Raw genomic sequence first — 16,826 nt, forward strand, 5'->3', positions numbered from 1 at the left:
CAGAACATTCTAAGAGCAGAGTTTTACGTCTCTGTTGGGCATATTCGTTTGTATTTGGGCTTGTAGCACGCATGGGGAGATGTGAAACTTCTGTTACACAACATTTTAGTCTGAATACCCGAAAGGAAGAGACCGCTTGGAAGACCTGAGTGTATATGGTAGGATATTATTAAAATGTTTATCAATAATTTTAAGGAGTTTGTTGACTGGATTAAACTGGCTCGGGATATGGGCCAGTGGCAGGCTGTTGTGAATACGGTAATGAATATTTTGTTCCCATAAAAGACGGGAAATTTCTTTTGACTAGCTGTCCGTGTTACCAACTTCTGAAGAAGGACTCTGCTGCATGGGTTGGTAACTCTTAAGACGATAGTTAGCTGTCACAAACGTCATTTCTGTTCCATTCTGTATACACGGTGCTACTGAATGTCCCAGCATACAGTCAGATGTGAACAGCTTGTGAACACAGCGCCACACAATGGTAACGCGATCCACCCCACCGATGTAACTGCACTCATCTGTCTCCATTCTGAGACCTGGGGTGACGTAGGGGCCCTTTGTTCTCCTTCTAAGTGAATTATATTACCCCCCCCTTACTCTGTAAGTATGTAACAGTGTCATGTGAACTGCTGTTGTAAATTAATTAGGCGTTTCAGAAACTTTGTCAAGTGTAGCCTGTAGAACAAGAAGGTATATTCCATAAAACATTCCCCATAAAATCAAATTTAAACGTAATTTTATCGCCACATAAACAATCTCTGTAGATTTATGAATTATCATCTTATGAAAAGCTTACAGAGCTTCAGACGGTAAACTTTGAAGGGGAGAGACCACTTAGCAGACCTAAAGCTAGATAGAGGATAATATTAAATTGATCTTAATGAAATTGGGAGTGATGTTGTGGACCGGATTAATCTGGCAAAAAGTTTAGGGGTCCAGTTGGCGACTGTCGTGAATAAGGTAATGAACCCTCGGGTTTCATGAAAGGTTCGAAGTTTTTTCTGACCATCAAAACCTTCCAGTTTGTGAAGAGGTTAGTTTTGAATAGTGGTCTGAGGGCATTTGTTACACTTGAAATGATATTCATATATGCCTACTGGATCCACTGTTTAATATTTAATCCTTTGAAGCTCAGTGGTAAGTATGTATACCGCCTGTTTTAATAGTAACTCTTCATTTTGTATTTATGTGTTTCGTTTGATTCTCGCTGTAAACAGCGATTATTTTCTTAAACAGCGTTAACCAGTTTATATTTGTAATGGTGAAGTGTTGTGTTTTCTTCGCGGTACGAACTGAGTTCTTAAATATTATTTAGGGCAGATTCAGCTTCAAAGAACGTGTTTCACTCACTGGTGATTCTGATAGCTCTTATCAAGCCAGAAATTTCTTGGTTTCCTGGTACAGGGAAGAAGATTTCGTAAGGAGAAATATTGTTCAGATATGATTCAGTATAAGCTATTTTGAAATCTGTGAATGTATTCGGTAAAGGTGGGAGAATTGATATATATCTCTCTGTAGTGTTTTATCATTTCAATTTTTTTTTTATGTGAAGTGACCACCAACGGGACATTACAGATGTGGGGGGTGGGGGGGTAAAAGTTCTTGCGGAAATGTTATTGGCGATCGTTTCCTCTGTCCCTCTTTAAAAAAATAATAAAATACCCCAAACAGCCGGTTAGCTTATGCAGTATAATACTGCTTCGTCCACCCACATGGTGATGGGATAAGACCAGATGCCACTGTCCATAAGGATCATTTTCCTATTGTGTAAGCAAAGAATCGCACCACTACTAGATATCACGTCGATTCTTTATCTGCAAATATAAGCAATATAAGTTCAGCATAAAAGGACAGTCACTGAGAAAACATATTTGTTCGTTGTCTCTTGAAATTTGATGTATTTTGAACAAATTAAAAAATTACTAGAACGAGGACTTCTGAAGTAATTTAACATAAAAAATATTTGTACAATCCATGGCCCGACATTTGTTTATATTTAGGTTTTAACCTCTGAAAACTATATTATTTTAAAATTCATTGTGTAATAAAACAGTGATTAACAATAATTATAATGCATGTTTTTAATATTTATATTAGAGCTGTTTAGGCCTATCTGGCCCCTAATTTGTGAAATAATAATGAAATACGTCAAATGTGATACGGTTCATTATGTTTAAATAACATGAGAGTATGATTAATCGCTAGTCGATAACTTCTTAGTAGAATAAGGTAGAATATCCCAATTCTATATTAATTGAAATCGAGTGCGTGGAAAACGAAAGGTAATGGAAATAATTGTTGAAGAAATGCGGACTATTAATTGTTTAGAACTCTCAAAATTCTGGACTGAACTCCGATGTGCAGTTGAATTGCCCGCGACTGTACCGGAGTCTCACTAGACCAGTGGTCATTCCAATTTTATATATTCCCCTCCGAGATGACAGCCCTGCGATATTAATAATATGAAAACTGGCCGACACCGCATCTCCTATTGCATTCTGCCCCATTTTGATTCAATTTGAAACACGTGATCGCAGAATCTTCTCTCTGGGGGAAGTCCCTTAGGCGATTTGGACGCCAGGTGCAATTTGATTGTTGTAACTTGTGAGAAAAAATTCAAACTGACCGATAGTGAAAAGAATGAAATCAGTTTTTTTTTTTTTGAAAATGGCGTATTGATACCCAATGCCCTGGGACCAGGCCCTGTTCGACACAAACTTCACTCCACGTTGCTATTCACAACAATTCGCAGATTCTTCTCATTGTTAACATAAAGGGATGCAAATGAATGTCCCCTCTCGACGTTCTTTTGTTTTCCAAGTGAAATTATACCTGGACTGGAGGAATGGACGAGTTAATTTTTGTATTCAGACTTGTAGCGTAGACCGTTTAAATTATTAACGTGGAAGTTAATATAATCACAATTTTAATAGATTAGGCCCAATGAATTGTCATTTTTGCATTAAAATAGCGGTATTTGTATTCCGATGTCAGTTTAAAGTTAAATTTATAGAAAATATAAAATCTTTCCGCGTGTGTGCTTTGTAAATTGGCCATGAAAGCCTACTTTATTATCGAAAGGGTAGTGACGCATTGCCGGTTTGTGTGTTAATGATCCTACTTTATTCCTCGTTATAGGCGTTCTATTAGCCTATAAATTTTGAGAAAAAGTATGTAGACCTGTTTTAAATACGCCACAGTTGTGGGGAATTGGTATACATTTTGTACGCACACAAATTTTCGTAAGTCAAGATTCCTTGTATATACTAGAAATAGTTTAAGAAGGGTACAACGTGGCTGGCTGCTGTGTGGTGGTGAGTGGTGTTTGTTTCTGAAGCATGCGCGTTATGTACTGCGGTTTGAATCCATTTAGCTAAAACGTTGGCAGCTTCGCTGGCTTGCTATATAACAGGCGCTAATTGAATCACGTCTATTTTTGTCATCCATTTGCATTTGTCCCGTCTCATTGGCTGTGAGATTTTATCTCCAACAACGACCGAAATATCGAGAGACTAATGTCCAGTACTAAGAATTCTGTTGTCCACTTTGTAACTTCCGCGAACAGTTGAAGACACAAAACATTCAAACTAAGCCTATATCGTCGATTATTAATATATAATAATGCCAAGATGGATTTGAATTTATCGGAATACAATTAGCTTCCGGTCTATTTTGATGACGTCAATTTGTTGGACAGAAACATTTATGTTTAACCTTCATGAAAAACAAAACCAAAACGACTATGGAGCACCACCCCTTTTCGGATGTTCGTCATTCGGTATTCAATATATTCGCATTTGCTCTCCATATCTGGAGGCATTCTTCTCTTTTCGGACCTTTAGAATACGCCTTGCATTAGGAATGCGTGGAGCCTTATCTCCTCTCCCCCCAAATATGTTCAGAGCAAGGTGCTTAGGCGTAGGGACATCTTTCCCTTCAGTTTCTGCCGACAAAATTTTGTACGCACTTCTCGTCTCATGAATGCGTGCTACATGGCCGACCCATCGTATATTTCTCTATTTAATCATCGTAAAAATATCGGACGAAGGGTAGGTTCAGTATTGTTGTTTTAAATTTGCATTGTCGTATCCTATCCAATTGTGGCACAGTGTTGTCTAGAGTCGAATTGGTTATGCAAAGACAATATGGACGTGGGGACGGACAGACAGACAGACATGCAGCTTAGTAATGCTATTCCTCAGGCGTACCAACACTCCTTTCGAATCCTAAAAGTATTTAAGTGAGAATAGATTCTGCCCATCTACCTCTACTCTTTTCTGACAGCTGTAAATTCCACCCCGTTTATTTTATAACGGAATCGAATTAACGACTACAAAGAATCCTTTTTCTTTCCCTTTTTTGAAGATATTTTCCCTCTTGATCCCATAAAAATAATACGAACTTCCATTGTTCTTATTCTCTCCGTTGGAGCACCTGGGGTTTTGATTTCTCTCGCCAGAGGTCGCGCACGTCACAACAGTTTGAGATTTCGTGTTTCCAGAAGTTGAAAGTTGAAACTCATTGTTGTCGTCATAGAAAAGACATTAGGAATAGATTCATGGGCCCTGCTGCTGCAGAATTATGATTCTCCATCGTGAACTTCCGATTGTTTCCGCATTAACGCTTGCAACCCCCCCCCCCCCCCCACAGGAAGTTACTGTGTGGGTTGGTGGAACATTTCCTTTCTTAGAAATCCACCGTCTCCTCCTATAATATTCTTCCCGCCATAAAAAGCACGTCTCGTATCTAAGGTATTTGAATTTTATATAGAAATGAGGGGAAATTTGGGCCCAATCTTATCATACTTGTGTTGTGCCCGATAGTTGTGAAAGTTGTGTTGTGTAGGTCTCGTTGTTAGTCGCCATGTTTTTAATTTGATGCATTCATAAAACGAGTTATCAAGAACGGAATGTCTAGTTCTTGCTACAGGGTGTTCATAAATTAATTTTCAGTTATTTTGCCTTGTGGGAAAATATGTTCTTTGTTTTGTACATTTATTACATTTTCTGAGGCTTGAGGTTAATCGTGTAATCAACTCCATCCACGCTACATGCCCCACCTATCTCATCCTCTTTCATTTTATGTTCTTCGAATTATGTGACGTAGCAGCGCCCTGAGTCAGAATCATCACCCTGATTATTTTTGTATATTTTCGATTTATTCCTTCTCTTAGCTGAGTTCTTCGTACATCATTTCTCTATTACCACATTCTAATGTAGAAGGCGACATTCCCTTGATACACAGACTTTATTCTTATAATCATAAATCTACTCTATACTTCCCCATTACCACTTTAATCTTGCAAGTTCTGTTTTAACATTTACAATTGTATTCAAATATTCTGTTATTCATTAATACTGGAACGATTAGTACAATTTAACATTATCGTTAATATAAGCTATTTCCTACTTAAAATCTCTTCCCTCAACCTTCTGATCACGAAACATTTTAATACAACATATTATCGATTCATGTGGACATGTAATCGGTTTAATTACCAATCACTTTTAAATTCTTTTCCACTGGGTAATTAACGCGGTTTCAGTTACAGAGCTTAGAGCGTTAATGACCGTGTTTCACTCCTGGGGCAAGTTAACTTCTGAAAAGCCGCTAGAATAATGAGACTGAAGTGTGACGTTTTGTCGCAGACTATCTGCTTATCCTATAGAAAGTAATGAAAAAGATTTGACTTTCTTGTCTTCTAGGTCAGACCAATTCAAAAGCTGTAGGCTCTGACAATCTTCTGCACCCGTGTCTGTAACATTTATAAGATTCGATTTTTTTCGCGGCGGTAAAGATGTTGATTTGTCGCCTCGTGGGTTTTTCGCCGTGTAATGTCGTGTCGTTGTAGTCACTGCATCGAGACTACACGGCGTCAGAACGTAGAAAGAAGGTTGCCAACTCTTTTAAACATCCAGTCCGTACCGCGAAGAAAACACCGCACTTCACCATTAAAAAGAGCAGCTGGTTAACGCTGTTTAAGGAAATAATCGCTGTTTATAATGAGACACGCGCTGCGAACATATTATTTAAGAATCCAGGCAGTACCGCGAAGAAAACACCGCACTTCACCATTAAAAAGAGCAGCTGGTTAACGCTGTTTAAGGAAATAATCGCTGTTTATAATGAGACACGCGCTGCGAACATATTATTTAAGAATCCAGGCCGTACCGCGAAGAAAACACCGCACTTCACCATTAAAAAGAGCAGTTGGTTAACGCTGTTTAAGGAAATAATCGCTGTTTATAATGAGACACGCGCTGCGAACATATTATTTAAGAATCCAGGCCGTACCGCGAAGAAAACACCGCACTTCACCATTAAAAAGAGCAGTTGGTTAACGCTGTTTAAGGAAATAATCGACGTATGGAAAAAAAGAGACGAAGAATAGAAACAAAGAGAAGATGAGAGGAAATAAACTTCCAAACGATTAGCAAAGAAACAGGAAACTCACGCAAACCAAGAAGGAAACTGGTCGCAAACAAGAGGTCCTTAAAACGCAGGACCGAGGCAAGAAGCCAGTGAGTTGTTTGTTGCTATTAAACCTACGCCGATTGTGCGTGATAAAATTGCCCCGGGTTGAGTAAGCTGATAACGGCTGTTGGATTAGTGGCTGGACGGTCACGTGCCACAGGCAGCCGTGATCAGCGGTAATTTGGCAAACACGCGTCAGGATTAAGCTCTAATCCTCCGCAAAACTTGTCGATATGTTTACAGCACGTAGCTCCATCCTGTGTGTATGACGCCCGTTCGTCGATAAAATATACTAGGAACAATTTACTCTCAGAATTATGAGTCTGTGGAAGGGGAGAGACAAGCCATTTCGTTGGATTAAGTGTCCTCTTTATTTCGTTTATTCATTTGCCCCCCCCCCTCCCTCCCCCACCCCCCACAAAACACGATTTAAAAATAATGTATATATTTTGTTCGGTTTTAGCGTCATTAATTATAATTAGCATTCCCGTTGTGTTATCGTATGACAAAATGTAAATTATTTATAATTTTACGCAGAAATGAAATTGGTAACTTGGAAATTATAGAAAGTTTAAATGTAACGGAATTCAAATGTGGGAAATCAAGGGACCATATTTTTTTACAGCGTATGAAGTTTTAAATAATTTGCCGTATTTGAACAAAATGTCTGCCATAAAATGTTCATGGAAATAAAAATATTGCTATTTTGAGTTGGGCTACTCAAATAAGCCTTAATTATTGCTTCAATTTTTGCGTGTATTTAATTTAAACTAAACTTTGGTGTACAAGGTAAATGTAGATTAAAATGTTCTCGTCGCATAGATATACAGGTTGTCCCAAAAAGAAGGAAACACAGTAGCAACTTTGGTGGCCGCTTGTCAGTCAGCTGTCCACCGCCTTCTGATAATTTCGACATTTCATTTTAGTCTTTTCATGTGTTCTAAGTTATATCAAAAATCTGGATACAAATAATTATTGAACTGAATTTTATACAGACGTGGTTAGCTTTGGACGTCGAAACACCATATAAACAAATCAGCAAACCAACGCCTAGATCTGTCATGTGATCTATTTCCTTTAGGTTTTAGACACAAACTTTGTACTCATTTATTATGTACCTTAGGCGTTCTACATGCATCGCCCATCTAATCATCCTCGATTTCATCGCACTAATATTTGGTTCAGAGTACCTACGAATTATGAAGTTTTTCTTTATGTAGTTATCACCATCAAAATTTATTCGAGGTCTTAAAAAATAACTCCTTTAATCACGATATCTTGCATTCGCGTAAATGTTTGTTTAAATCCGAATCGAGAGGAAACTTTCGCGACCCCCTGCGTCCTTGATACTGTGGCTGTCAGGTCTTTGTCCTGTCGTTCCATCTGGCTGCATTTTTCTGCGAGATAAAGGCAAAAGAGAGGAGAAGGCGATACAACAAACATAATTCAACCTCACTTAGTATAACCGTTAAGAGTTTCATTTAAAAAACTGAACGCTAACTGTAAATCTGTAGACAGAGAACTGGCTGGGAAGGCATTACAAGAAATTAGCCGTATAGAATATAAAACTTCGACATCCACCGCCTTCTAGATGGGACCGTAACCAAGTTAACACCGCGTGTGTTTGTCATTTGCATCGAGAGGCAAAGATTACACGAAACGGAAGGGGGGGGGGAACAGAACGAGCAGTTGTTAGATCGCTAGAAACAGTAAGAGAATCTAAAAACTCACGGGAGATTCCAGTCTCGAGAAGATGGATCACAGAAAGTCCATGGCGTCCCACGCTGTGTGGGAATTAACAGCGATATTCTAATTTGTAGATAGTAAATAATGAACCGAAAAAGTTTATATACTCATTCATATTTATTAGATAACAAAAAGACAATTTTTAGGATGTCATTCTTAATGCCAAAGTTTCTTGCTGTAGATGTCACGATAATGTATAAAACGTAATTATAAATTTAAGACACTTTGAAGTCGAAGCTCGTCTAAATAAATAGAAGTACTGCATTACCCCACGGTGGTCTAGCGGTTAGAACGCTGGCCTTGTAATCCTGGGGGTCTCGGGTTCGATTCCCGGCGGTGCCTGAACTTATAACTTGTGTTGGGCAAGGCCGTGGTCTAGGCAACACGGAGTTTTCCTCCGTGGCATCCCAACAATTACTCCATTCACACACAGAAGAAGGCAATGGCAAACCACTTCTGGATCATCTGCCAAGAACGTATATGAACAGGTCCCAGTCCGAGAAAAGGATGGAAGGATCCTGTTCATATGGACCTGTCGTCAGACAGAACACTAAATAAATAATAAAAAAACTGCATTACCTTTTGTAGGATGTGCGGGTCTGCTTAACAGAAGACTTTTAAAACACCGAACTTTCACCTCAGACACAATTCTTAGATTTAACAATCTTAGAGGTCACGGTTTTAATTCTTACCTCGGAGACCGTTTATCCTGAATGAGATTTCTCGTGGTTTTCCTCAATATATCCAGGCGAGCTTTTACCTTCTCAAGATGGAATGTACTTCGTGGAGTTTGTCATTCATAATGGAAGTCGATAATCGGAAATATTACGTGTACTGCATTTCGAAGGGATCGCGCTAAGTTAGCTCCAGACTACGGTCTTGGAAAAGAAATAAACTAAGTTTTTTTAAATGTCTGACTGGGTGATAAATATCTTTCCGATTTCGTACGTAATTAAGGATTAAGAATTGACTCGATGCCTTTCATAACACGCGGAAGAAAGAATAGTGCGCTGGCAGTTGGCATTTGTTCTTTATACGCTAGGGTCATGATGGGTAATACCCCCCCTTCACCCCACACCTTTTAATTTCAAAAAATCTCTTTCCTCTTGTTCAAAAGAGGGCGTCGAAGGAAAAAAGTCTCATTTTTCATTTAAGTTTAATTTCCTTCGCGATAATTCTGTCATTGGAATGAAATAAATGGATCGCTTTCCGAACGCACTCCGAGCGTATGAAGAAAAGTTTGTTCCAATAATTATTTTTGCTGTCCTAGTTACGAGTTACTCCAGCGAGGAGTGGAGATATGAAGACTACTCTTTCTCCGTTTGAGTCTCTTGTGTTATAATTAAAATTCGAGCTCTGTAAATTTCGAATGTCACTTAACTCCGGTACGTAATAACGCAATCACCCAAGTTCGTGGCTCAATTTTCAGATTATAAAATATCGAGCATTACACTTATCGTATACACTGCGTACACCAAGTAACCTGTTGTTTTTTTTATTTTTTATTCAGTGTTCTGTCTGACGACAGGTCCATATGAACAGGATCCTTCCATCCTTTTCTCGGACTGGGACCTGTTCATATACGTTCTTGGCAGATGATCCAGAAGTGGTTTGCCATTGCCTTCTTCTGTGTGTGAATGGAGTAATTGTTGGGATGCCACGGAGGAAAACTCCGTGTTGCCTAGACCACGGCCTTGCCCAACACAAGTTATAAATTCGGGCATCGCCGGGAATCGACCCCGAGACCCCAGGATTACAAGGCCAGCGTTCTAACCGCTAGACCACCTCATATAACCTCAAATAGACCTACTGTTATAGTATTTAACTCATAGGAGGTTACAGTGCCTGCGGTGTGTGTACCCAGTAGCGAAAATTAAGAATACATTAGATACAGAATTTTCGCAGGGAAGTCTCTTCGAAAATATCAAGAAGGAGATAGCATTATGAAGATAGCTGTATTTTTCTTTAAAGGTTTGCCGACGTTTTAGAGGTACTTGTTGCTTCCATTATCAAAAGTATCATCGCCCTGATGATGGAGGCAGAATATACGTCTGAAACATTGGTAATCTTTTACCAGCCAGAAGACTGCCATCTTCTGGTGTTTGTCTTTGTTGATTCTTGATTTCATTTCTACCCTTTGTTCTGTTCACCCCTTTTTAAGTTCTCTTATCTTATTTAATGTTTGTCGTGATCTGAGCTGTGAATCGTCCCCTTGCATAACTTAATTGGGATGGAATTTTACCACCCTCTTATGCATGAATTTCAACCCTTTTCTGTTTTCTCGTTTTTCTCGAGTGTTTTTAGGACTTTTTGTCTCTCAGTGTTCTTTGAAATAAAAGTTTCTGATCGTTGGCAAAATTTCTGTTATTTATTTGGTTATTACGAGCAGTTACGTTATGTGATACTCTAGTTAAACTCTCTGGACTTAGATATCGCTTACATCGTCATATTTCTTTCTGTAATTACATTTCGTTTCTGATCTGATAATGGATATAATATTTTATTAAAAAAAACTTTCTGTCTTCCACAAGCTAGTTTCAGATTAACTAAGATATAAATCATATTATACATGCAATTGCGTGAATCAATTTTTGGAAATAATCTGACTTTATTTTTTCGAAATCTTTAAGCTAAAATCTATTTCGTATCTGGCGTAAAAGTTATAACAGTGTTTGGTAATAATTTGAATATATAAATGACGATAAAACAGAAAGATGTTTTGATGTCATTTTATACGTATTTTAAAAATCACCAATTTCATATCTAAATGGATTTGATGTTAATTAGTTGTGGGTACAAATGTACTGTTACAAAGCTAGTTGGAGTTTAATGTTTTCAGGGTGACGTGTACGAAGATGGCTGTCTTCTGGGTTGTTCTGATAGATACTGACTGGCATTTCAAGGTTGATCGCCCTGATGATGGAGGTAGTAAGCACTTGTGAAACGTCGGTCATTTTCTCACTGACAGGACTGCCCAGTATCCCAGAAGACCTGCCATCTTCTGTTACAAAGCTGATCACGAAACAAGTGAGGATTATTTTCGGGCTTTGAAAACGCACAACCATGTAAAATTTCTTTCGGCGAAACAAGTTCATTGCTTGTGTATGGCTGTTGAGGTGATGTGCTGACATTTGCTTTATGGGCGACAGAATTAGCATAGAAATGAATTGGACACGCGTCTGTACGTCGCCGCGATATCGCATATTGAATCCGGCACATGAGGACTGGCGGGAATGGAGTGGTTTGGGGGGGGGGGGGGGCGAACCGGGCTGGGACGGGCGTAACACCCCGTGGGAGATGGACATCGTCGCCAGCAGGGTGCTGCCGTCAGAGACATAGCCTGACTGAAGCATCAGAACCTCGAACGTACCTTCCGAACAGAACGATGAAAAGACAGGTTAAAGTTGCGAATGAATACAAATGACCATGATCGCCTTTTGAGCTTCTGGACACAATGAAAAATACCCGGATTTATATCTTATGACATCCCGTAAAGAAAATAATACATCTGATGACAAAATACGAGCGGAAGAAACAAGAGATGTATAGTTAAATTTGTTAGAGCCTGAAGTTATGTCGCAGAGAATGGTGACTATAAGAATCATGTGTATCGGCTGTATGTCCGAGATTTCGGAGATCCTTACTGCCTCTGTCTTCAAGGCGAATTCGTATTCTGAGCCAACTGAATTCAGACCCCCCCCACACACACACACATCTTATTTTTAATGTGTGTGTAAACGACCATCCCTCTACTATTAGATCTCCCAAGTGGTTCTTTCCTTCAGATTTTCGGACTAAAATTTTATATGCATTTCTCAGTTACTTTCACCAGGAAACGCCTGATGGAATTTGTGACTTGTCTTTCTTGTTTGTCGTACAGACATACGTGACCCTCATCAGTGAATGAGTGTGAATATTAAATTTTCCATCAAGTATCAAACACACGCCTTAATGTTCAAAATTCCATAACAGCATTAACATGACAATGGTTGTAACAACACATCCATAAATATATTTTTCTGTAAGAACCAAAATTCCTTAATAGCAAGCGATTATTAATCACCAAATTCATGAACCACCAGGTGATTATTAGTCGTTCCATTGGCCAGGTATTTACCTTGTCTGGTCCTGGGGCGCTTTTTCAACTGTGGGCTATACGAGGTATCAGGCGGGCTAACTTTCCGAGCTTTCCCAAAGTGGTTTATATATCCATTACCTTGTCGCTTTGTCATGGAGCGTACCAGGACTGGTGCCATGTGCGTGTTTAATTCGCCAGCGAAATAAAATATTCAGAGTCAAAATCTGAACGCGGGAGAAACTTTTGTTGTGCTATGTTTGGGATGTGGAGCCGCGATTATTGTGGATAGACTCACAGCCTCCTACCCCCCCCCTCTCACTCCCCAAATTCCCCGCACCGCGACTTGATGGTATAAAAATTGCTTTGACATACGAAGAACCGAACGTGTCTGGGAAGGAGGGTCAGTACGTCACAGACGGGAGGACGGGGGTGTTATAAGGGTAATCAAAGTGCCATTTTGGTCAAGCTAACCTCCCACAAAGCCCTCCTTCAACATGGAGCATTATCCCTTGTTATACATCCCATCACGAGATAGTCCACAGCTCAATGGACTGGTGTGTGCAGGGAGGAGCGGTCCTTGGTTCTGCAGCTTACGAAGATTGTACCATCATAATTTTGTCAAAGTTTATTCATGTGTAGATCTATGCGAAACATTGGTGTGTGGTTAGTTTAACGACGCATTCAGTAGCTTAGAATCTGTCTATGTCTTCGTTTCTTGTTTCGTATAATTCTCGGTGTAAGCAACGAATATGACGTTGAAGAACAAGCCACTGTGGCGATCTTGGTGACCTGGCGACGTGAGACGACTGTACTGCCTGTGGCGACTTAAGGCGACCTCGTGTTTTGGCGTGGGTTTTTCACCGTCATCTCCAGTATCACCGTTTGGCTTACCTTCGTTGAACATGGCATTTTTGACGTCGCAAACAGATTCGACGCTAGGCGTCCGTTTTCTGTGTAGTCGATGGCATCCTGACTTTTATCCGTGTAAAGGCATTTGTCGACGTAGTTTTATCAGTTTCTCCTTGAGAGATATCCTGATTATCGCTTGCGTAAAATATGACGTGTTTGATCCCCGGGGGTACGTGAAATTTTTAAAAAAAATATATTATTTTATGATAAACACTGAATAATCAGTAATGTAATTTATTTAATTTATTTTAGATGTAGATTATGTACTATGTATAACTTGAATTATAAACCAACAAATTTGGGGGTACAAAGTTGAAGAGAAATTATATCTGGGGGTACGCGAACAAAAAAGGTTGAATACCACTGGTATAGAGGAACGCCGTCAAGTTGAGATTCACAATTCCATATCAAGTTATACATGGAATAATTTTTTTGTCGTGAATTCCAACCACACAGAAATTGATTATTATTTTATACTCATGCTGAAGAGTCATTGATTATCCATCACACCGCGTTAACAAGGGCATCAAGGAATCTGGCCAATGTCGTCAGATTGAACAAGTAGCGGACTTCAAAACAAACGAGAATCGAAGTTTCTTCATAACCCGCAGTTTGGTTGGTGATGGAGCCACGTGACGCTGTTCTTCTGAAAACTTGCGAGGGAAGGTTATGACGTCCTGTTCTTTATCTACATGGCATCTCGGCAACATGCCTCATACTTTTTTACTCGTTACAAACTTTTGTCGACAGCGAGCACCCCACATGCATGCCATGGCGACCATCAAGTCGCTGTATTTCGTTTGTAACAGCGTTAACACTTGCACGTTATGCCCGTGGCGGGCATTTGCTTACGTCACTTATGGGTTCAATGCGCGATGTTCATTTTTGAATTCTCTCGGACTTCTGACCAAGTGAACCTATTTACAAGTCCCAGAGATTAAAATTGATTCGTGCGCAAATTTACTTTATCTGGACCAAAAATTCTGCCACGGTGGTCTAGCGGTTAGAACGCTGGCCTTGTAATCCTGGGGTCTCGGGTTCGATTCCCGGCGGTGCCCGAATTTATAACTTGTGTTGGGCAAGGCCGTGGTCTAGGCAACACGGAGTTTTCCTCCGTGGCATCCCAACAATTACTCCATTCACACACAGAAGAAGGCAATGGCAAACCACTTCTGGATCATCTGCCAAGAACGTATATGAACAGGTCCCAGTCCGAGAAAAGGATGGAAGGATCCTGTTCATATGGACCTGTCGTCAGACAGAACACTAAATAATAATAAGATGAGGTGGTCTAGCGGTTAGAACGCTGGCCTTGTAATCCTGGGGTCTCGGGTTCGATTCCCGGCGGTGCCCGAATTTATAACTTGTGTTGGGCAAGGCCGTGGTCTAGGCAACACGGAGTTTTCCTCCGTGGCATCCCAACAATTACTCCATTCACACACAGAAGAAGGCAATGGCAAACCACTTCTGGATCATCTGCCAAGAACGTATATGAACAGGTCCCAGTCCGAGAAAAGGATGGAAGGATCCTGTTCATATGGACCTGTCGTCAGACAGAACACTAAATAATAATAAGATGAGGTGGTCTAGCGGTTAGAACGCTGGCCTTGTAATCCTGGGGTCTCGGGTTCGATTCCCGGCTGTGCCCGAATTTATAACTTGTGTTGGGCAAGGCCGTGGTCTAGGCAACACGGAGTTTTCCTCCGTGGCATCCCATTCACACACAGAAGAAGGCAATGGCAAACCACTTCTGGATCATCTGCCAAGAACGTATATGAACAGGTCCCAGTCCGAGAAAAGGATGGAAGGATCCTGTTCATATGGACCTGTCGTCAGACAGAACACTAAAAAAAAAAACATGATAGCGAGGAAGAAACAGGATGTAGACAGTCACATACTGAGGAGCTTCATAATTTGTACTTTTCACAAAATATTTTTATGACGGTGAAGTCGAAGAGGGTAAGATTGGATGGGAATGTAGTATGCATGGAAGAGATGAGAAATGCGTTTAAAATTATATCCGCAAGATGGAAAGGAAAGAGGCTATTTGGAAGACCTCTGTGTGGATGGAAAGATAAGAAATGATCTTCATATAATGAGTTGATGAGGATGTAACGTTCAGAGTGAAGTCGGTAATGAATCATTATTTATTGATCAAGAGAGCGACTGTCAGAGTCTCAAGGATTTGGTTTGTCCTGAAATATGTTCAGAAGGATTGTCTGTTCACATACAGTGATGTCATTAAATTGCCTTTCAGGAATCACGGAGAATCTAATGTAGTAAACGCACGTAGGCTTGAATATCATCACGTGATACCTAAAAGTGTGCTATCCCCTACCGTGGGAGCAAACCTAATGAAAATGTTCCTACTTTGAAGTTGTTTTAATTGCTTCATAAGTTTTTAAGAAGTATTTTGATATTTTTATAGTGTTAAGTAATGAAATATAAATGTTATTAATTGTATTGTACTCTTTATAATGCGGATACAAAAGTTACGAAAATATTTCATAGTCTGGCAGCCGTCTTATTTGAAATCAAGTCACGTGTTCTGATTATCATGGCTAAAAGACATTTCATAAGGGATTCTCAAGTAGCGTAGACAGATGGCCTCCGGGTTGCAGAAACATCGGAAAAGGAGGAATATTCAAGATGGGATACAAATTTTTATTTCGCGCGAAACGTTTGCCAGTCTCGTAAATGTAATGACTGATTTAATACCACGATTTATCCACTCAAGAACCATCCTTGTTTAGCGTAGTTATTCGAATGTTGCCACATTCGAGACATCGCATCGAGCTTTGTACATCGATGTTGTTACTTTCGGACACACACAGACGTTAAGGCCGCTCCTTATTTCGTGTTTTTACTTTGTCCATGGTTTTGTAAGGTGGTAAATGCAAGTTTTGTGGTGGATATTTTTTTAATTAGTGAAATAGAAAAAGTGTGACCTGGCAATTTGTTAATTTGTTTATCGATGGTGCTGACACCTGTTGGCGTATTTTGCAATAACAAGTGATAGTTAGCACAATAGGAGGTTATTAGAATATAATTAAGTTGTAAAATACATATTTTGAGAGAAGCCTGTCTTCAAAGGGATCGCCATTGAGCCAGAGTGAATATTTAAGGCTGTGTTTATAAATATTGAAGAATAAAATAAAACTAGGTACGGCGAGGGATCGTTAATATGAAGATGTCATGTCTTTTGGGACGTTGCGCCGTGCAGTTTGGTAGAAGTTTACCGACGTTTCAGAGATGCTTCATGCCTGTATCATTTTTGAACTGAAAAGTAATCTCTGAGGTAGTGTTATGAGAGTAAATAAAAATTGTTCTTAGGATCTCCTCTACTGAACTGTATTTTTGTATTGTTTAACGATGGAGTTCCTCCGTGTTAGATTTTGCCGTCTCTAATCACTTACCAAGAATATCGGGACGACATTTGCCTCTGAACTTTGGAGCATCCTTAATTCAAAGACCGATACACTGGTACCGCTTTCTGGTTGAAATGTGATATAACATGTAAATAAAAGTACCTTTTGCTGTGCTATTTTACCGCCGATGCATTGAAATTTCTTTCCGTCTTTCTTTGTTCTAAAATTTATTTGGATTCTTTTACGTGTGT

General features: G+C 39.6%; 1 protein-coding gene across 2 annotated transcripts in view; it reads left to right on the forward strand.

Moving 5' to 3' along the window:
* The window catches only part of LOC110841329 (MAD2L1-binding protein), a 177,737-nt gene that overhangs the window by 146,909 nt on the left and 14,002 nt on the right, over nucleotides 1-16,826 (forward strand). The gene's annotated exons all lie outside the window — the stretch shown is intronic.

The sequence above is a fragment of the Zootermopsis nevadensis genome, unplaced genomic scaffold (genome assembly GCF_977971745.1).
Source record: "Zootermopsis nevadensis isolate Lab colony 2312 unplaced genomic scaffold, Znev_1.0 Znev_ptg000032l, whole genome shotgun sequence".
Taxonomy (NCBI): domain Eukaryota; kingdom Metazoa; phylum Arthropoda; class Insecta; order Blattodea; family Termopsidae; genus Zootermopsis; species Zootermopsis nevadensis.